Consider the following 23930-nt stretch of genomic DNA (forward strand, 5'->3'; position numbering starts at 1 on the left):
CAATGTTGATATTTAACATGTTCCTCATTTACTCGCTCAAAATGCATCCACACCGCACTTGAAGTTGATCTTCGAACCCGAGGAGAAGGTGGAGGTGAAGTAATGTACACTAGTTGAATAACAAATTTAGATAACAAGAGAATTGTGGAAGAATTGTGTGAAAATGAAGAAGAATGGAGGGGTATTTATAGTTTGAAAATATGACCAAAGTGAATTTATTCATAAATTTAGGGGTTCAAATAAAATTAGCAACGACTAGTTTTTTAAATTTACAACGGCTAGCTTTTTGAATTTGACGACGACTAAACTTTTTTTAATTTAGCAATTTTATCATTAGATGTAAATGTTAATTTTATTATTATTAGTAAATGTAAATGTCTATTTTTGTATTAAAAAAAAAAAGCCCGGCCCACTAACTATAACCCGGCCCGACCCGGTTAGCCCGAGGTGTAGCCCCTATCTGGGGTGGGCTGGGCCGGACACCCTTTTCCCTCTCCAAGCCCGGCCCCCTAACTTACGGCCCGGCCCCCTGTGGCCCACGTTTAAATGGCCCGGCCCGGCCCATTTGACACCCTTAATTCAAGTAGAACCTCAATTGCTTCTTTTTGTTGCAAGGATCTTACTTTTATCTAGCTTACACTTGCCCACCCATTCCAAAGTAATATGCAACATTTTCAATTTCGATAACATATTCCACGTCTTCAAGAGCGATTCACCAGTTTATATTCTTTCTATATCCTAAATCTAACTATTCAATGTCTTACTCAATAAGCAAGCAAAGAGCATCATTCCATAGGTCTAAGGAGGTTAATGAAATGCCTCCACTTTAGAGAATGAGAATAAATTCCTAGTATTTCACTGGTCACTGTTGTTATGGAATGAAAAAAAAAACTAGAGGGATAAACTATAACTCTTTGTATTGTTTCTTACATTGAAAATTAAAAGACTACATCTCTATTTATAGAAATTAAAGAGAATAAAATAAAAAAAAAATATTATTTCCTTATAGATACTAAACTAAAAGGAAACTAAATATTCTATAATTAATATAGTAACTAGACTTAGAAGGAAACTAATGTTCTAAAATATCCCTAGCCAAAAAGGAAGTAAAAGATTTCTACCACTAATTAAATCATGAAGTGGAAGGAAAGTAAATTTTAACATTCCTCTCAAACTCAAGTTGGTGTATCCATTTTGAGTTTGAAGACTTGATTATTCTAGAAAAACGCACTCTTCCTTGCTTCTGTTGCGGCAATCTAAAAGAGTTGATCCTTCTCATTTTCTGTTTCGACCAGTAATGCTTGTGAATTGTCTAGGGTGTCTTTGAACTTGCACACTTTTGTAACATGACCGGCTTGTTTGCAATTTCCATATATTGCATCTGATCTCCACCAACAAAATTTTTCTAAGTGTGTTTTCTTTTTGAAATATCTTCAAGGAGGATAGTTAACTTTTCCTTTTTGGCGTTTTGCATTAAAAATACCTTCAACGACTTTATCTTGTCTGAAAGCTCTTCTTTCCTCTTGTGCTTGAAGAGCACTTACTAATTCTGCAAGAGAGATAGTAGAGAGATCTTTAGACTCTTCTAGAGTGGAGATTTTAGACTCAAATCTCTCAAGAATAGTCACAAGGATTTTTTTAACTATTCTGTTATCCTTGAAATTCTCGCCAAGCAACCCGATTCTATTGACAATCAAAGAAATTCTGTTAGACTATTGAGTGATTGTCTCACTCTCTCGCATTCTAAGAGATTCAATATCTCTTTTCAAATTCAAAATTTGATTCTGTCTGCCTCATTCACTTCCTTGATATTCCTTTTCAAGTTTTTCCCAAGCTTCTTTTCTTTGTTTCACATGCAATAATTTTAGAAAAAATTGAATCAGCAACAGATTTTTTAATCACAATTTTGGCTTTGTACTTTTTGGTTTTCTCTTCCGAGTGAGCTTTGATTTGGCCAGGAGTAGAATTTTCAGGGAGTGGTTCTATGAGTTTATCTCCCTTTACAACTTCCCACAAATCATAAGCTTCAAGATAAGACTTCATCTTAACTGACCAAATTTGATAGTTTTCACCAATGAAGGTTTGTGGGGCATTGAAGGAGAGATTATTGCTTGCCATGATTTGAAATACAGTTAAAATTGGGTTAAAAAATTGGTTAAAACTGGCTTAAAGTAGCCCTGCGTTAAAAATAAAAGCAAGGGTTAAAATTGGTTTAAAGTAGCGCTGCGTTAAAAGTAAATGCAAGGGTTAAAATTTGGTTGAAAATGGGTTAAAAGTGTAACGACCCTCCCGGTCATTATGGAAAATATAGGATCACCCTACCAAATAGAACCTTCCCAAGAATAGAACGAGCTAATAGAAACTCGATCGTATATTAGACTGAAAACTTGATTTGTTTGTGATTGTTGTTTGATTGTGTTGAGTCCATCGAGGGGTGATGCAGGAAATTAGAAATCTGTTGGGAATTCTGAGGTCGCGGGTGAGTTCATATGGTGTTTTTATGTCTATATGCATGTTTTATTTGTGTTTGTCAGGCCTCGGATGAAATGCTGGGTGGTAGAGTTAAAAAACTGGGAAAATTGCAAGCTTACTGTTTTAGTGGTACTGCTGCAGCAGGGGAGGTACCGCTGCGACGGGACCGCTACAGTGGTGATCTTCTCGCCGCAGTAAACAAATGGGATTTGGGGTATCCTCTATGGCAGGCACTGGACCTTTATGGCGATGTCGCTATAGCGGGATCAGGCCCGCCATGGCGGAGGTCAGGATTAGTGTGGTCCGCTATAGCGGGCACTTGGCCGCTATAGCGAGACCGCTGCAGCGGTGATTTGACCGCCGCAGCGGTCGACGGGAACAGAATGTCGGCTTTTAAACACTTAGTTCTGAATTCTTTATTCATAAAACTCCAAAACAGTTCCCCACAAGCACCTAGGGCGAATTTCCAAGCTAGGGCAAGAATATCCTTGAGAGGTAAGTATCAACCATTCCATCCATCCTTACGTTTTCATCTTCATGATCATTACCCTTTTTATAGGTCTACAATGGTGAATTAGAAATAGTAACCTTAGAACCTAATAGACCTTCTATAGTTGATGGGTTATGATTGTTAGCATGTGTTTATCTTCTAATGGCTTGGGTTATCACCTTTTAATCAAGAATTGAACCATTAGAGTCATGAACTAAGTAAATTGAGACTTTGGGTTTCATAAAAATGGTTGCTTGACCATGGAAACTGCTTTTAATAGATGTTTTGATTAAATAGCCTTATAAATTGATAATTGGTGGCTGCTAAGGCAAATGTTAGGTTGATTTACACCTAGAAATCATTCACCCATTGAAATGGGGCTAAAGGGAAGGGTGTTCTTGAATTGATTTTATGATTAGATTAATTATGACTCATTGAGCCTTCTAATTGCTAGACTTCGAGCGTTTTGAGGCTTTACGGAAGGGAAAGGCTATAGCGGAGTAATCTGCATTGTTCCAGCTCTACATTCGAGGTAGGTTACGGTCTACTTGAGTTAGACTTTGATTAGTTAATTGTCTGTGTTGTGAAATTGATAGGAGAAAGCATGTCTAGTCTCCAAGCATGATTGTGTGTGGTTGAACTTTCTATATGTCGTTGTTTGAGTGATTATGTGGGCTTCGTGCCACTATTCATTGTGTTGGGACTTACAGGCTGATGGTGTTGTGCTGAGAAGTTAGTATGATATTCTTGGTGGAATTGAGATACAAATGATAATTTGATTATTGGAAAATAATGTGACACTATATATATATATATATATAACGCTCATTTGACTGGGGGTGAGGATGAGGTCTAGATATGAACAAGCACATTTGACCGGGGTTGAGGATGTGGCCTAGTTATGAGCTCGGGTCCAAGGAGTGAGTCCGGAACGAGTGGTACATGGACACCATGGGTCCCCTGCAGGTCATGGCTACTGAGCAATGACATCAGTTAGCATGTGTGTACATCATGTATATGGTTATTGTTGGTAGACTTATTTCCGTTGCTTGCTTCCGTGATTTGACTCTTGATATCATTGGTGACTTGATTGTTGCTATCCTTGCTTGTCTTGTTGATTGGGTTAATTGATTATGTGTTGTTGACTGGCTTGTCTATTTTATTGATTTTATGATGTATGAATGATACTAATCTTAGTCGGCCTATGATATAGTGTTTGTACCGATACTACCTTGCTGCATTCTTTTGAGTGCAGATTGCGATCCAGAGCTGCTACCCGACCTCACATCTAGCGTTGAGGCCGTTTGCAGACAGATTTAGGGTGAGCTTCTATCCATGCCAGGCCGCCCGAAGATCTTCCTTTATGATGTCTATTTCTATTCCAGACATTGTTAGTTATTTATTTAGACAGATTACATTCCTTAGACATGTTTTGGATTAGAGTCCTTGTACGGTGACTTTCGAATTTTAGGGTGTAATAGTTAGGACTTCCGCATTTACTTTATTATTTTATGGCATGACTTATTTTGATTCATCTTGTGCTTGAATGGTTAATAACTGATTGAATTGGTTAATATAAAAATGGACTTGAATGAATAGATGGCTTACATATTGGTTCGCCGACTAGGAGTTAGTGTGGGTGCCGGTCACGGCGGGTTGGGTCGTGACAAAAAGTAGTTCTTCTTTTTCAAAGAAATCACAGATCCATTGAGATTAATGAATCTGGCTCTGATACCACTGTTATGGAATGAAAAAAATGAGTGAGAAAATTGAAGAGAGAGTAAAGTATAACTCTTTATATTGATTCTTGAATTGTTACTTGCATTGAAAATAAAAGACTACATCTCTATTTATAGAGAAGTAAAGAGAATAAAATAAAAAGAAAATATATTATTTCCTTATAGATACTAAACTAAAAGGAAACTAATGTTCAAGAATATTCCTAGCTAAAAAGGAAGTAAATATTTATACCACTAATTAAATCATGAAGCGGAAGGAAAGTAAATTTTAACAACTGTAACATTTAACTTCAGAGCACACTGACAATATAACGAAGCGGTAAAAAGACTTCTTGTTCAAATATAAAAATCATTTAGTTCAACACATTTGTCTCTGCAAAAGAAATGAGATTTTAAAATATAAATAATGTGTGAGAAAGATAACTAACATGTTAATAAGCATAAAATAGTAAATTTACAGGTAAAAGGATACAGAGAATAGGGAAACAAAACTTAAATAAGAACATGTGATGTGTTTGTTAGCCTCTAACCACTGAAACAAAAACACAGAACATCAAGATACAAAGTTACAATTTCATAAGCACAAAGTTAATACACTATAAATCATATCATTTGTTTGGAAAGCTTGAAAATCTACATCTATAGAGGACTTGTCCATTAGCATTTCATACATGTATGAACGCTTCCAAAAACTAAATGCACGGTTCAACTTTATCAAAAGGAATCTATGATGGCCTAACATCTTATGAAGCGGACTGAAAGTATAAATTTTTATGGATATTTTTTTAGTAATTTTGATTCACTGGCTATGAGCTTGAGGCACGTTTCAAAAGTATAGCCTTGAAATTTTATGTGCTAAGATTCAATATTCTTTCACGACATCTTAAGAAATAACTAACAAGGTAATGCTCTAACTACAACATTAAATTTGAAAGAAGTATTAAAAAAAATGCTACAGTAACAAAGAATTCGACATAGATGCAGCGGCATAGGAAGATGAAACTTCTACTCTTTTCTGTATAAATTTAAAGGAGCTCAGTCTTCAAGATAACCTTAAGTTCTCTCGCTATTTTTTTTTTACTTTGTCAACTAGCTATCCTAGGCATCGCCACTGCGTGTTGGAGCAGACGATCTTTCCTTGTGATCTTTATATTTTGTACTATCTGCATCTTCTTGATACCATTAATAAAACTACTTACTTCATCAGGAAAAAAAACTCTTACTAATTGTTGAGTATAATAAATGAACTCATGATAGACAATAAAAAAAAAAAAAAAATCTTTACTAAAGAGGTGAAATTGTGATAGATAAACGAATTAATGTATATTATCTCAGAGTATAATTAGTTTTGGCATTGTAGCATTTGGAAAAAATTTCACCCAAGGTACTTTGAAAGGATGACTTTACTAAAAATTCTTGTATGATTAGCTAATCAGAAAGTTCATTATTATTCAATGGATGGAATAATGAAACTTTCTATCTAGACAAAGCTTAACTTCTATGCACTTCAATTGTCTTTTTACTGGTTGCTTGATACATCGTAAGAACTAAGCTTTGACAGTACCAAATTAAGAATATTAACAGTTCAATCTTCCAGTGAAACAAATCCAAAGGCAAATAATGAGATAAAATAGACATAACAAACTCATCTATCCGAATATCGGCATACTTCTAGTAACTTCCAAAGCACCAAAGAATTGCAGCAAATTTACATAACCATCGGAGCAATTCTCCAAAACACATAATTATAGTACACTTCTATTAATATCCAACACAAATCTCAATACCTATAATCAACCAAATACAAGTATCTCATAATTTGATTTTTAGATTTCTTGGTATGTCCTAGAGGGCTCGGATTATATTAAAATAGAAAACTATTGGAAAATCATAACAATAATAGCGCACCTATGTAGATTGACAATAATGTCTCGTAGAAGTAAATGGTGTACCTTATAGATGATAATTTTATATAACACTTGTGGGAAAAAGAAAAAAAACAGTAAACAATTATTCAGATGTCTCAAGCATATCATCAAATAACTTGGGTGAATTCAGTATGCACAGCATTTTGTGACAAATCGAAACATGCATGTCAGGACAAAGAGCAAAAGGGGGGAACTATCTAGGAAACGGCGAAACACAATATGAAGATTCAAACATATTAGGAAAAGAAAATTAAACAAAGCTCAAATCCGAGTGTTTACTGGTAAATAAATGAAGAAGTAACAGATGAATAAATGCAAGAGCTTTACAGTAAATGAACAAAGGGTTGCAGATCATCTCAGATTCTAGTAACAAAAACTTCATTTCAAAATCTCATTCACTGTCATCTTCTACGCCCCAAACAGCCACTGCAAGAACAAAGATATTTAAAAAGAGATATGATACTTTGAAAGAGTGAAGAAGACAGAGAAGCAGAGGAAAATCTAAAAAACCTGAACTGGAGCCGTGGAATCAGAGAATTTGGTCACAAATACCTCTGAGACGACATCGAAGAAATCATACAGGAGTACGCATGGTTTGCTTAAAACTAAAAAGTAATACACTAGTTAGCAGGATAGATTTAAAGATATCTATCCAATCAGATGGGCCCAAGTATAAAGTACCATTTACATTACTCTTGGTACAATAAGTGACTGCGGTGTTTGTCCACCTCTTGTTCACTTCTAAATAGTAGTAAAGTACAGGTGTAAATTTTATCATGCAACTAGTTGTGAACAACTATAAGATACCATTTTTCATGTTGTCAATTTTTTTTTTTCCTTTTCATGAAGAGTCTTTTGTGTGTAATTTAAGGCCTCATAATTGAATTTGACCAAAGTATATAAGATTGTATCCGTGCTTTTTAAGTCCTCTTTACAGCTCTTACTCAATGCAATTTGAGCCCAATTCACAAGTTAGAAGATAGCAGAAGAGACAGCTAAAACCATGACTATCTTGGAAATTTGTTAGAAAAAGATGCAGAAAATTTATGAAGTATGTGTTACACATAGGTCAATCTCACTAACAAGTTGGAATCCAATGTATATGAAGTAGAATTTTGTCTATAGTCCCATTTCTACTCTCTCGTGGGACCACTGAATGATCAGTTTTTGGTAATTTTGATGGAATCTTCCTCGTCTAATTTTTCTTCTTTGAAAGGTCTTTTGGAAAACTACAGAATATCCTTATCCCTGGACTACTAGTTTTGTAGAAATTTTCTTTACTGTGTGCATTACGCATGGTGCTACGTTAGCATTAATATCGACATAAGTCTGTCTCTCTAGCGAAATTAGACGGTGATCATAAGTTAGCAGTTTTATAGTTGTGATGCAAAACCATCTCTAGAATGTATTAAAAAAAAAAAAAAAAAGACAGCAGCCCTAACAAGCCAGACTCTGCTGCCAGCATCAACAACTACATTAAAAATGCTAAATTCTTAATTGATTCAATCTTATACAATTTTTATACAATGGTCATACACAATTTTATCAAATTTACGATGTATTTTCAAAGGGTAAAAAGGTTTAAAATGGATAAAATCATAGTTGGTTTTAAAGTCCTAATTATTAGGCAATGTCCTAAATGTACACGTTTATTCAATATAGAATTACCTGTTTGAAGAAATAATCTAATTCTTTAGGGAATAAGTCAGTTAGCAATTTAAGTTTCTTTTCATGGGTTATTCAGGATTGCACTACATCTCAAGCAAGCATCACAGAATTTGTATAAAATAAATGGTAAAATTTTAATTGATATACATATGTATTCTAAATAAGTGGTTAGTTATAATAAACCTAAGGAACGTATATAATAAATTACCGTTGTTAGTCAACTATTCCCTCCGGTCCAAAATCATTGAGGTTTTAGTCTCTAAAAATTAGTCCAAAATAATTGAGGTTTCACAAAATCGTGAAAGTATTTAGTTTCTCTTTCCTAATTTGCCTACATTCGCATATCCCTATAATAATTATATCAACCTAAAAAGAAAAGAAAATCATAATTATGGGTACTTTAGTCAAAACAACTCTTAACTATTAGGAGTTAATGAATTCCTTAATCTGTGTGCCCAAGCTTAAAACCTCAATTAACTTGGACCGGAGGGAATAATATATTAGAATTAAAACCGTACCCATTGCATGTCCATCCCATTAGGATTGTTTGTTGACTTTTAGGTCTCTTGTTATTCCTAGTTTGGTTAGGATTAAGTTTTCCTGGAAGGCCTATGTAAACGGCGATATACTCATGGTCGGTTCAAATAAAACTCTAAATCAACGATGAGGAATATGATAATGGGAGGATTATGGAAGAATACGAGGACGAGATTCTAAAGGTGCCCATTATGAATTATGGGATGAATCAGTGGGCTGGTATTTCTTCTTTACTCTTTTCTAAGTCCGCCAAACAATGTAAGGATCGCTGGTACGAGTGGCTCGAGCCTTCAATTAAAAAGGTTGAATATTGGACGCGAGAAGAAGATGAGAAACTACTTCACCTTGCAAAGCTCATGCCCGGACAATGGAGGACAATTGCACCAATTGTTGGTCGTACATCATCCCAGTGCACTGAACGTCATGAGAAGCTTCTCGATGCTAAGGGCGAGAACTATGACGACCCTAGTGTAAAAAGGAAAGATAATCCCTGGGAACTCTTCATATTATTCTCTCCGATTTTACAATCTTTCAGATCTTCCATATCTTGTTAATATCCCTTATTTTCTGTAATCTTCTGATTCTTTTTTATTTATAGTTTCCTTTATATTATTGAGCAATCTCTGCTCATCCTTATGTATTTAAAGACGATCAATGTAATACACAAATCGTAGCCTTTTGCAAAATCCTTCTGCCTCTTTACGGTGTTAGAGCACCTCACGTTTTAACGAGTTTTCGATCCTGTTCTTTCTTGTTAGCCCATCATGTCCAACAACTTGAACGACAACACTACGGTTGTGCAAAGTCCAGCCAATCCTGCCACCAGTAACCAAAATTCAGGTACCTCCCCCTCTCAAACAGTCACGAGTCCGTTAAGTCAAGGAGGCCAACTTGTTTTGATCAATCAACCCACCCAGCTGCCTATACGGCTTGCTGGTAGCACCAATTATGTTTCTTTGAAGGCTCAGTTTGATGCTATCTGCCCTGGTTATGATCTGCTTTCCTACATTGATGGTACCCTTCCATGTCCATCTCCAACTGATCCAAACTATCAAACATGGAGGCGGCAAGATGGCCTTCTTCGTCATGCTCGTATGACGTCTGTCGATCCTACCATAGCCCCTCTGATTTCCTCTGCAGCTTCTGCACACATCGCTTAGATAAAACTAGCTCAGAAGTATGCCAACAAAGTCAAACTCGTATTTACAGTCTTCGTGACTCTTTCAGCCGCCTTATGAAGGGTACGAAGTCCCTTGCTCAATATCTCAATGAGATTCGTGCTATCTCTGAAGAACTTGCCATTGCTGGCTCTCTCATTAACAATGATGAACTTGTCATCAAAGTGCTCAGTGGGCTTGGACTAGAATGTGATGCCATTAGCTCTGCCATCTGTGCTCGTGAAAACCCCATCGCTTATGAAGAGCTTTTTGAAAAACTCGAAAGTTGAGAACCTGCTCCTTCACACACACCAAGCTTGGGATACCTCTCATCGCTTCGCCTTAATCAACATTCGACACAAGTAAATCGGCAGCACAAGAACAATTACCGAAATAACCAATCTGTTGGTAATTGGTCAGGTCCTCAAAACAACCCCAATTTGGGCAGAAACAACAATACCAACCGAAATTCTAACAACAATTGGCGCTCTCGAAACTCCAATAGTAGAACTCGTGTTCAGTGCCAATTGTGTGACAAGTATGGATATATTGCTCGTGTTTGCCGCTCTCAGAGTCACAATAAGGATGATCCGCAGGCTAATTTCTCACCCATTACTGCATCCACCAATCCAAATTGGGTCACAGATACTGGTGCAATACATCACATTACCTTAGATATTCAGAATTTGCAAGTTTACTCCGAGTATACAGGGACGGATGATGTTATAGTTGGTGATGGTAACGGTATTAAAATAACCCCCACATGCCATGCTACTCTCTCCTCTCTCTCTCATACTTTTATTCTAAAAAATGTTTTATGCACTCCAAATATTCATTGCAATCTTATTTCTGTTCCTCAGTTTTGTGAGCAAAACAAAACATCTATTGAATTTTTTCGTACTTCCTTTGTTGTGAATGATTTGAGAACGGGAGCACCTCTGGCTCAAGGCCCGAATAGGATGCATATTTATGAGTGGACTGGCTCTTCTCCAACTCCATATGTCTACTTCACCACTGCTGCAATCGCGCATCTCGTTGGCATCGTCGCCTTGGTCACCACATCTTAAAGTTCTTATTCCCTTATTTCCATATATAAGTTACCTGTTTCTTCCTCCTCTCAAGAGAATTTCAATTCTTGTCTTTGCAATAAAATTCATTACTTACCATTTTCTACATCCACCTTAACTAGCTCTCGTCCATTAGAACTTTTATATAATGATGTTTGGGGACCCTATCCCGTTCCTTCTCGTAATGGTACTCATTTTATGTCATATTTGTTGATCATTTTACAAAGTATATGGCTTTTCCCATTCAAGCACAAATCTGATGTCACTGCCATATTCATTAATTTCAAACTCTTGGTCGAGAAGTATTTAACTCCACAATTCTCACTGTATATTCAGATAGCAGTGGTGAGTACGAAGGTCTAACTAAGAGGCTGGCTAACATGGACATTCAACATCTGTTTTAAACACCTTATACGCCCCAAAGAGTTAGTACTGTTGAACGTCGTCAGCGACATATAATGGAGACGGCTTTAACTTTGTTGCATCAAGCCTCTAGGCCTTTTCAATACTGGTCTTATTCCTTTCAAACTGTCGTTTACCTAATCAACAGTATGCCCACACCTATCTTTCAAGGCAAGTCTCCAATTGAAGCCTTCTTTCATGTTAACCCCAATTATTCCTCTCGTCGTACCTTTGGTTGCTTATGTTATCCATGGTAAAAACCCTATAATAACCATAGATTGAAACCCAAGTCTCGCCCTTGTGTCTTTCTTGGTTACTCTTGTTATACCCCATTTTAACCGGGTCAAAGCGGAGTATAACATATTGGTGATTCCTATATTATTTAACTCAAGGAGTCGCCACCTAATTATTTAAAAGGTGAATTAGGACACCTATTTAAACTAAGTAAATGCTTAAAATTAACTTCAATTAATGATCTACTTAACTAATGTGATTCTAGGTAAGGGTTCTTAGTTATCCTAAAGGGAAGGGGTTAAGCATCCTTTAAGATCCGTAAATTACGATTAACCGGTCAAACTTAGGTTAAAAAAAAAGTCTCGGAATATAAGTATAGCATTTTGGGTACTTTATAACTATTTGAAAAATAACTTGTATAATTGACGAGCTTAAAAGAGTATAACGTTAATAATAGCTGTCAATTTTAAAAATTCCGAGGAAAATCAAAACATGGAAAATCCTTACAAGTCCGTGAGACTTTCAAATGGTCAAATAGATACAAAAAAAAATGACTTGAGCCGTTTAAAAATATCTGGTCAGTTTTAAAACATTTTGGCATCAAAATGGTTTAGTAAAGTTTAAGAGATGAGCTTCATTTATTCGGTAAAAGTTAAGCTTCAAACATTTACCATAAAGCCAAGTTAATGACTATCCTAACAAGATTATTCCTGATTTTAAATCTTTATGAAAATAAGTGTTGCATTCTACGTTAAAAATAAGTACTTAGTATTTAGAGCGACGATCCTAAATGATAAAAACTACCCATTATAGTTCTATGTGAATCATAAGTTCCACACACAATTTCAAACCAGAGACAAATCCACAACACAATTATTCGCAGTCATAAAGGGGTGAAATAAAATGAATGAGAAGGAAAGGGGATAGTGAAAAAGAATAAAGATGGCATAGGCGGTCTCAAGCGATATTGCTTGTTTTCTCGCTGGCTGATGGGGGTTAAAGAATATGGGACGGAACATATTGACTCCATGCACGGGTATGGTGATAGCGTCGAATCTCATCTTGAGACTCCGAATTAAGACACCATTTGCTCCACAGTGTACATGTAAAAGAGGTGAAATAAAGAAATTAGTGAGACAATTCAAATATTTAAGAGTGTAACAATCTAATAAGCTACAAAAAGTATATTTTTATCTATAGTATCAACCCACGGCAAGTTTAGGCCTATAGTTCGCACTCAGATTCTTTTCTCTTCTTTTCTCTTATGCAGCACCAAGATGAGGACACAGTGATCAATCTTAAGCATGATAACCATTACTGAGCTCCGTATTATAGTCTCAACTAGAAAAGCTTAAATACTTAGGTGAGCATAGATTCAAGATGATTCACTATAAAAATGCAATAAGCAAAACTTAAAAATATTAAGACACACAGATCTTTCAAACAAATAAAAAGAGGAATCCTGGAACACATTTTTTTAAAGTTACGTAAATAGTTCTATTTTCTCTTCATTAGAAAAAAAAAATACAATAGCTTCTTATCATGCTGCTTGTATTTAAAATACTCAAGTCACTTCTTTGACTAAACTAAAACCAAGAGTTCCACTAAAATGATGTCTACTGTGTAAACAACAGCTAACATTGATTCCTTTTCAAGCAAATAAGAAAGGGTTAGAAAATGGTTTTTAGTAGATGGACAACAACATCTGAGAAACTTTTGCTAAGTCCAGTTCTTTTTTTTTTTTAGCGATATTTTTGATTAAACGGATGTGATGAACAACTGAAACATGATTTCTAATGCAGAAAATACCCGTTGATAACAAGAAAATAAACAGATGCAGATTTTACATTCCAATAACAACTAAGGAAACACATGAAATTAAAATAAAGAAACAGGCTGACAATAGAAATAATACATTGCTCGAGAGTTCTAAAGGATATAGTCTCTTTGTTATACTAAAACAGGTTCAGCAAAATATTCTACATAACACGTTAATGAGGATGTATTTTTTTCTCATAAAAATGTAAACTACATACTACATACAAACGTTTTTCCCGCAAGCTATATATATTCTTTTATAAAGCAAAGAAAGAGTACTAATGTGTCTCCTAATATGGATAGCAGCTAACACATACAGGGGAGTGTTTTCACTGGAAAGAAGAAAAAAAATCTCATGCTTTTATATAACAGTGAGACAGAAATCTTAGGCCATGTTTTTCCAAATTAAAAAAACATTGATTATAAAGTAATGATTTTAGTGTAAACAACACAAATGAAAATTCTTATTCTAATGACATCTGAAGTATGAAAAAAAAACATCTTGAAAGTACTAGCATACATAAACGCATAATCATGAATACACGTTAAAGATCTGCGCAATAGGAAAAGAGAGGAAAGAAAGGGATTGCACTGACCTTTTTTGGGTGCAGCGAACTGGGGTGCGGGGTCTTAGATCTACGCTCGAACACTAACAACTCCGAGCTTGAATGTGCTCAGATTCGAAGTAGTGGCTGAGGCAAAAGAGAGATTTCAAGGGGAATAGAGGCGGCTAAAAGCTCCTTTTTTTTTTTCCTCCTTTCTAAGGTTCCAAATGTTAGTATTTATAGATCCAGATTAGGGTTCCTAGAGTGGTACTTTGGGAGGGATTTTATGCTTCACATTTGAACTTGGTCAAACTCGAACGTTGGGGATTTGGACGTATTTGCCGGTCGAGCCAAAAAAAAAAAAAAAAAAGAGAGAGGCTGGAGAGATAAAGTGAGAGAGACAGATATTGTTACCTGAAAATAGAGAGGCAATGTTCTGCTCTATGGACAAAAGAGGTTGGAGCTTTCCTAGAAATGGCAAAAGGGAGAAGAAGAGCGTGCTTTGGAGATAAAGGACAAGCGGCGCTTAGGAGATTGAGGTAGGAAACCCTATCTGTGCTAAATCGGGGGTAATTAGGGGATTTTGGGTGGTTAAGTTGAGGATAAAATGGGTAGTTCAAGGTATTTTAGTAGAATGGGCTAAACCGAATGGGCTGCAGACATAGGTTTTAGTTGGCTGAAAATTATTGGGCTGGTACAAGAGTTTCGTTTGGGCTTGCTGATTTGGGCTTTAATTTGCTAGTCTTTTTTTTTTTTTCTTTTGAATTTATTTGAGCTTCATAGTTGAATAAAACATACTTTTAACCATATTATATAACACCATGTAACATTAGCATATTAATATTCAAATATTTAATATACTTTACAAAATTACAGTTGCTAGCACTTAAATAAATTATGGGATATTGGTTTATTGAAATGAAAATGCTATAGTAAAAGTATTGTAGTAGCTATTTACTTGGTTAAGTCAATGAACATGAGAAGCCTTAAAGATGAAAATTAGAAGTTAGATGATGATGATGATGATGATGATGATGATGATGATGATGATGATGATAATAATAATAATAATAATAATAATAATAATAATAATAATAATAATAATAATAACGATAATAAGCAATGACTATAGTTGGATAATGAAAAACGACGATATTAATAGAAAGCTAATAATTATAATAAAATATAAATGACTGTTCTTAAGTTTTCCAAATATTAGAAGCACAAATAAATATTTCGAAAGAAAGGCGAGACAAAATTGGGTGTCAACAACTCTATTATCAATGCCTTGATCCATCATTTCCGAAATACTTCTATCTCGTCATGTGATATTCCAGAAAAATAGTTTTCCTTTTGCTTCTATTCCTCAAGGGTTACCTCAGATTACACCACAAGAAATACATTCCTGGCTTAATAACTCAACCACGAATCAGTCATGTCACCCTGAGACTGTTCTCCTCCCGTGCCTCTAACAGATGTTCCATCAGTGCCTTTTATTGACAGAAAACACACTGTCATCATCTCCTTTATCCCTATTGCAACCACCTTCACATTCCACATCTCCTTCTGGTAACGACAATGAAGAGACAAGTCCCTCGTCCTCTACGGCTGTTCCTGTCTTGAGTGATAATGCTCCTACCTCTTATTCGCAACAGGTAAGTTCTACTCCCCCTCAACCACCAACTCGTGTTGCTACTCACTCTCAGCATAATATTTTTAAACACAAAAAGCCTACAGACTACTCTGCTTTAGTTGTTTCTATAGACGCATTAGTGGTTCCCCGAACTTACAAAAGCAGTTCAAAATGCTCCTTGCCTTAATGCAATGTGTAAGGAGATTGTCGCTCCTGTTAAAAACAATACTTGGACTTTATTTCCTAAATCTCAAGCACAGAATGTAATTGGGTGCAAGTGGGTTTTTCGAATTAAGCACAAACAAGATGGTTCGATAGATAGATATAGAGGAAGATTGGTAGCCAAGGGTTTTCATCAGCGGCCAGGCGTTGATTTTACTTCTACTTTCAGCCAGGTGGTCAAGCCATCTACAATTCGTCTACTATTGACATTTGCTATGTACTTCAATTGGCTTCTCTATCAGCTCGATATTAATAATTCTTTCCTTTAAGGAACTCTAGCCGAAGAGGTTTATATGGATCAAACGCCTGGGTTCATTGATAAAAGCCATCCTAATCATGTGTGCTAACTTCATATAAGCAATTTATGGACTCCGTCAAGCTCCCTGTGCATGGTATACAGAGTTCACAAACTTTATTGCTTCTATTGGTTTTTTATGCTCACAATCAGATCCTTCTCTATTCATTCTCCACGGCACAGACTTTGTTGTATTTCTTCTCGTATAAGTGGATGATATCATACTCACAGGATCTTCAAAATCCAAGCTTTTCCATGTTAATGATGCACTTGCTCGTGATTTTTCACTCAAGGATGTTGACACCTAATTTTCAACTCATAGAAGTCGTATTTTAATTTTCAAAATTTCCCGAGTCAACGACGGAGTAAGGATATACCCTTTAAAAATTAAATTTTCAAAATCCCTAGAAAATTGCAAAATGACGTTTAATTGTTACTTCCTGAAAACTGACGACTACGAGAAATACGAGTTATTTACTTTCATCCCGCTACATCTAATTCGAGAAATTGTTAATTAAAAACGACGTGTGAATTACGGCTCATTTTAACCGCATTTTTACATAGTTGAAATATTGCTCGAAACTATGTCAATATTGGGCTCGTTTTAAAGCTCGCATTTTAATTCTACAAATTATGATTTTCATCGGTCCAAATAATTATTATATATTAGTATTTTAAACCAATATATATTTATGACATATGTTTTATTATACAAAAGGAGGGGTCATTTTCTATCTTGTATGGTACAATTTGATTCATTTGTAACTTTATTGGTACTATTTGCATGATTGTTGCTGTCATGTGTACTATCCTAGTACGAATTTGTTTGTCTTATTCTAATTAGGATACAAATTTGTTAGTTGGATTTTTTGTCTTATTTGATTTTTGAAATTATGGATAAGGTCTTTTGAAAATTAAGGATTTTTGGGGGGAAAGGTACGGTCATGTGTACTATCCTAGTACGAATTTGTTGAAATTCTTTTGTCTTATTCTAATTAGGGTACAAATTTGTTAGTTGAATTTTTTGTCTTATTTGATTTTTGAAATTATAGATAAGGTCTTTTGAAAATTAAGGGTCTTAGGGGGGGGGGGGGGGGGGGGGGGAGCCACTACCAAATGGCCTATTTTTGTCCCTAGGGTTCTAAATTTGCTTGCCTATAAATAGATGGATATTTACATTTAAAAAAAAAAAAGAAAAAAAAAGGAGATAGGAGAGGAAAAAACAAGAAGAGGGAGTTCGGAAATTAGCACCAAAAAAAAAAAAAAAAACTACGGTTTGATTTATATATTCAAAAACTTAGTAGCCTATACACACTCTTACTCAAAATACACTACAAAAAATATAAATGCAATAGATATATATATAGAAGAATACGAATATCATCCAAAAATTTAAAAAGACTACGGGGTTTTCAAAGATTTGTGAAGTGTTGGAGCTTGAATTTGGTGGATTCAATCCTTCCTTTTGATCTTTAGGTTGCCCCATTAAAAGGTAACCTCTTAGTCTATCCTTTATTTCATTCTAGTTATGATTATATATTTTATTATGATACTTGTGTTAGTTAAAAATAATTATTTACTAACTTAGTCCTGTTTTGATGATTAAGTGGATATTATGTGAGTTTGATATCATTTGAAACTATAAAATGAATTAAAAGCATGATTTAGATGATGTTAAGTGATCTTGGGTTAGCTAAGTTCGATAAAAATGAGAAAAAGAATAGTTTATTTTGGAGCTTTGACACTACTTTATTGACACTGATAGATTTAAGTATAGTTTAGTCATTCTTGTTAGTTTTTAATAGGATACAATTAGTTCTTGTGAATCTGTCACTAGTGCATGGCAATTTTATGCATTTTTTTTTTATCCTGTTTGGCTATTTTAATAATTAAGAAATTGGTTGAGTAGATTATAGGATTGAGTAGATTATAGGATAGAGGTTGTTTGTTTGTTGAGTTAATATATCTCTAATTCTCAAAATGTGCTTTCCCTAGTCTTTTTTAATCTTGAGTGTTGAGAAGTTGACCTTCTTTTATCATCTGATTGAATATTGATTGGTTTAAAGTGCACTTAGCAGTTCAAATCATTTTTTTAGAAAAATATGATAGTCTTAGGTTCTAAAACTGGATTAGTAAAAGTTTTCTTTCAAAATGAATGATGAAGTCTTGTTTTGAAGCTTTGAGTGAGTTTCAGAAAAACCAAGTAGCATGTTGTTTAGTCTTGTTAAGATTTGTAGCTTGCACCTTTTATTTTCACTTGAACTGTTTGCCTTAATTTGATTATGAGGAACTCTTTGATCAATAAAACTTGTTTGTTTTTGTAACACTCTGTAAATCTGAGTTAAGTGTCAAAGTGTCTTTGAGAAGCGGGACTCCACTGTTTTTGTTAACGTAAAATACGGCCAAAGAATATGGCCGGTATTTTGAAATACGGCTCGTATTCCTTGGGCGTATTTCACCCGCCTCCATATAGGGTCCCCTATTTTTGTTAATGTAAAATACGGCCACAGAATACGGCCAGCATTTCTTGGGCATATTTCACCCGCCTCCAGTCGTGTGTATATAGGGCGGGTTCAGTTAATTTTATCATTTATTCACATTCTCATAAACCCTAAGGACGAAAATCTTTCCTCCAAGTCTTCAAACATTAAGGTAAGCACATCTTTAACATTATTAATCAATCCTAGCATTAAACCCATGATTCTTAACATGATTCTTGAATGAAAAACCTAGGGTTGCAAGGTAATGTTTCTCAAAGTGACTCAACCTAGGGTTTTGGGTGTTCTTCATTATAAAAGTGAATTGTTGAGTTACGCAAGGCTTAATTAAGTTATGTCTCTTTTGAAAACCTTATTTTGGAGGTGTGTCTCCTTTTCAAAAGTCCTTTATTGAATAAAAAGGTGAACTTTTCATACTTTAAAAACCTATCTCATGCTTTGACTGTGGTTAGTGTGCGTGGAGGACAGGCCCACATTAAACCTTGATTTTACTATACTCTATACATGTATACGTAATTCTAATCGTTTTCCTCTATAAGAGATGATCATCAATAATGGCTAAGGGCCGGTAATGGTGTTATATGATGTACTATGACAATTGGACCTTGTTTAAGGAAGTGGAAACATTCTCAAGATTATCAATGAAATGATGTATCTTTGTAATGACATGATGAACTTAAATGCTAATTAATGATGTGACTACCTTGAGATGAATTGTGATTCGGCTTCTAGGCTATGAACTTTATTGTTGTGTTTGGCCTAGCTACTCAGGAGGAAGGGTAGACACTATGGATCCTAGTGTGGTAATGCCTAGCCATTCGGGAGGAAGAGTGGCCACTGCAGGTTCACTACCTAGGTGCGGTTTATGCCTAGCTATTCAGCAAGAAGGATAGCCACGGAGAGTCTAATATTCCGGTGTGATGCGCAGTTATGTTTAGGGAACCTCAAAGGTCATCCCTTCGATGTGATTCATTCTTGGGCCTGTATTGGCATGTGTGATATCTTTATCTCTTTGTGAAAGTATTACTGATGATATTCTGGCAAATTGAAAGGACATAACCGAAAGTTGTAAACTTGATAAAAAAGGATTCTCATTCATTTTGACAAGCATATTGAACCAAGTTGAGTAACTGTTTAACAATGATTTCACATGATTTCCAGAAATGATTTCTTTACTTATTATTGTATCTAATTTTTATATGTTATATTGTCCCCGAGGCACTCAGTGAGTACGAAGTACTCAGGCATACCATTATTGTTTTTTATGGTATGTTAGGTAACGAAGAAGAGCAGGTTCGTGGAGACTAAAGCGCTAGGAGAACTTGCTGTTGCTGTTGATTTGGTGAGCCCACATGCTCATTCGTGGGTCATCCTCTATTTATTCGTTCCATTTATTTATATTAGCTTTCCGGGCTGCGGCTCGATGATTAGACGGTCATTCTTTATCCTTAGAAGCTCCATAGTTTACATTCATTCTGTGGGTAGTTGGAGGGTTATTGTTAAAGCTTCGACTTTGCTGTTTTGGCTAAGTTATACCTTTATCAAGACTTCCGCTGATTTAATAATTAATAATTTGTTTAATTTGTTAGTTGCTTATCTATAAATTGCTGGCGTTTGAGTAGCGAACCTTGCGGGTTCTAGAAGTTGAATGCTGCATCTTTAGGTTCTTCCGAGGTTGTTCATGGCTTCAGATGCCGGTCACGTCTAGGGTGGATTTTGGGGCGTGATAGTTTTGCTTCAATGTCTTTTTTAACACCTAGATTGCTGTCAAAAGATTCTAAAAAGAATGAGGAGCTAATCTGTTGAATATAGTTAATCCTGGGCCACTATAATTTTAGTAATTTGCCGCTGCTGGGCATTTTTGCATAAACTATCCTTTTATTTATGAGTATGATAATTATGGGCTTGAAAGCATTGTAATTCATTTTTTGGCTTTGCAAATTAAATAATTGACCTCGGCATTTATTAATGTTTTGTACACCTATCTTTTGTGACCTCCCCAATTTGTTGGTGGGTCTATCGAGCCGACCTCGACTATGGACAAGCTAAGCATTTGGAGCGGACATAATTTTAATTGCATTTTATTTATGTTGAGCTTGGTACGCCCAACTCCCTTCACTTGAAATTACTTATTTGATAATATATGCTTATTGAAACCCTTTAAAAATTGTCACGAAATTGGAGTTGCCAAAAAATTATTTTTAAGTTATAAAAACTGATTTTGATAAAAATTGACGTGTAAAAAAATGATTTTGGGACAAAAATTTCTTTATGGTTAAAAATGGACATTTTTTTCAAACGTAAACTATGATTTTGGACAAAAAAGGACTTGACAAATTTTACGGACATTGAGACAAATGGGGACCGTACCTATTGACAATTTGGATAAATGGACTTAAAATTACTTTGGACTAAAAAAAACAAAAAATGTAAAAAATGGTTAACATATGGAGACTAATAGTATGCCAAAAAGATTTTTGTAAAACTTAAAACTAAAAACCTTTTCTAAAAACTCGGGTAGGCTTACGTAGTGGTCTACTTAGGTTAACGCCTTCGGGTTTTAACCTAGGTGTTCTAGTCCGAAACTCAAAATGCCCATTTTCGGGCAAAACTCTACCATTTTCATTTCTTGAAAATTGAGTATTTTTGCATAAATGACACACTTAATTTGCGGAAATATAAATAAAAGCAGTTTTTATCAAAAACAACTTATATCTACAAGGCATACTATTAGAACCCGTAGGTTAACCGTATTTTACGGATCCTTAATACGGGGGTGCCTAACACCTTCCCTGGGCGATCACGTAACCCTTACCCAAACTTTGGTATAGATTGGTTTCTTTTAAAACTTAGTCGTTTTAAATGAACTCTTTCGAACTGGTTTTCCTAACTTATTTATAAGTTAGGTGGCGACTCTAAAAACAATTTCCATTTAGAGCACCATCCATGTCAAAGTATATTTTTTCCTTTTTCCCGGTACGATTGACAACCGTATTTTCCCGGGACACTTTCCTTTTTAAATGAGGCAAGTGCAAATACGGATCGAAAAAAATAGAACCGCTACAAAGGACTTATCTCCTTTGACATACTTTCTCGGTGTTGAAGTTTTTTGTCGATCCACAAGTATGTATTTCTCTCAGAAAAAATATATCACCGATCTTCTCCCGTGTTTCAACATGATGGAGGCCAAAGGAGTCCGTACTCCCCTTGCTTCCTTGCCATTTTGAAATTAGATGATGGATCTCCGCCTACAGATTGTAAAATCTATAGGAGGCTCATTGGTTCTCTTCAATATCTATCTACCATACGGCCCGACATTGCTTTTGCCGTCAACCGTTTATCTCAATTCATGTACAAGCCCTCCTATCAACATTTTCAAGTTGCAAAAAGGGTGTTGCGGTATCTGAAAGCTGCCAATCACTTTTGCTTACTCATTCGACCAGTTGCACCATTGAATATCATCACTTATTCAGATTTTGATTGGGGTGGAAATCCTGATGATCGATGCTCTACTGAAGCATATGTTCTCTTACTTGGTGGGTCTCCTATCAGCTGGTCATCTAAGAAGCAACGGGCAGTGGCTCGCTCCTCCACTGAAGCCGAGTACAAAGCCATTGCCAATGCTACTGTTGAAACAATCTGGATTGTCAATCTCCTCAAAGAACTCCGCTTCTCCATTCCAAACACTCCAACCATCTGTTGTGACAACCTTGGTGACACTTTCCTCTGCCAAAACCTAGCTTTCCACACACGTATGAAGCAACTTGCCTTGGATTATCACTTTGTTCGGGAGCGAGTTCAAGATAAGTCTCTCGTTGTCTGTCATGTTCTATCTACTCTGCAGCTAGCTGACTCTCTTACAAAAGATTACGCTTCGCCACTTTCCTATCTCATCGATCTAAAATAGGTGTTGTTGAACCACCACTTGTTCATAAGAAGGAAATATAATCACTGGGATCTCTTCCTATTGTTCTCTCGGATTTTGCAATCTTTCAGATCTTCCATATCTTGTTAATATCCCTTATTTTCTGTGATCTTCTGATTCTTTTTATTTAGTTTCCTTTATATTATTGATCAATCTCTGCTCATCCTTATGTATTTAAAGATGATCAATGTACACAAATTGTAACCTTTTGCAAAATATTTCTGCCTCTTTATAGTGATGATCCCGCACTTCTAATTTGTGTCCTGGAGAGATTGATTCACATCCAGTCAAAGCCTGCTCGTCTTGATCTTGCTGATATATGGACGAGGATGAGAAACAAATGCTTTCTGAAGGTGGCTCGGTTAGCCAACACAAGAGGCAAGAAGGCTAAACAGAAAGCCAGAGAAAAACAGCTTCAAGAGGCTCAAGGTCTTGCTTCTTTACAAGAAACGAGGGAACTGAGGGCGGCCAGAATAGATCATGTATATAAAGTAGATCAAGAATTGATTGCAATATCGAAATTCCCTTTGAAAAGAAGCCTTCTCCAGGTTTCTACGATGTTACTCATGAAGAAAAATTTATTCCTGTCCCTTATAAGTTTCTAACTACGTTGAAGAACTCGAAGGTGAAAGGAGAGTCGATAAGGAAGCTCGTCTACGGAAGCAGGATATTGGACTATATAACATTGCACAAAGACAGGATGCCATATTGCAATATGCTAACAAACTTAATGATCCAGCTGAAGCAGTGATGAGGAATAGGTCGAAACTAAGTCTTCATGCACCACATATTCCAGTATGAATTGGAGGCCATAGCAAAGATAGATGCCAAAAAGGCTAAATTTACTTTTAATTTCACATGAATGAGACGACTCGATTATGTAGTCAAATATGACAATATTGTATACGGTAAAAGCCCAAGTTAGCGTTTGTCCGGGGAGACGGGGGCCGACAAAGAAAGGAGACAACGACAAGCGCTCGTACCGAGGGTATTGCCGTACCGAGGGTATTGCATCCGTAGCGCTGGTCAGAAGAAGTTTGAAGAAAATCGTAGGGTCCGATTTATCCGAGGATAACTTCTTAGCGCAGTTGGTCCGGTTTTCTCCATGGCCGAGTTGATCGTGGCCGTTGGTCCGGTTCATACATAGCTGAGTAAATCGTAGCCGTTAGCCCGGTTTCTGCATGATTGTTATGATCGTGGCCGTTGGTCCGGTTAATCAGTCATTCAATCGCCACGTGTGATCAATCGTCACAGTTGGGCCGTACGGCATCGACCGTACGACCCAACCTTATCCATATTA

General features: G+C 35.8%; 1 long non-coding RNA gene and 1 pseudogene across 1 annotated transcript; one reads left to right on the top strand and one right to left on the bottom strand.

The window, feature by feature from the left end:
* Positions 1–6618: 6618 nt before the first annotated feature.
* Positions 6619–7396, bottom strand: LOC132051626 (uncharacterized). Its single transcript, XR_009413820.1, has 2 exons — positions 7140–7396; positions 6619–7055 (listed from the first exon to the last, which is right to left on the bottom strand). It is a non-coding gene; the product is annotated as an uncharacterized LOC132051626 (long non-coding RNA).
* Positions 7397–8848: 1452 nt separating this feature from the next.
* On the top strand, positions 8849–23431 carry LOC132053772 (cell division cycle 5-like protein; annotated as a pseudogene).
* The last annotated feature ends 499 nt before the right edge of the window (positions 23432–23930 follow it).

Source organism: Lycium ferocissimum, chromosome 4, assembly GCF_029784015.1.
Source record: "Lycium ferocissimum isolate CSIRO_LF1 chromosome 4, AGI_CSIRO_Lferr_CH_V1, whole genome shotgun sequence".
Taxonomy (NCBI): Eukaryota; Viridiplantae; Streptophyta; class Magnoliopsida; order Solanales; family Solanaceae; genus Lycium; species Lycium ferocissimum.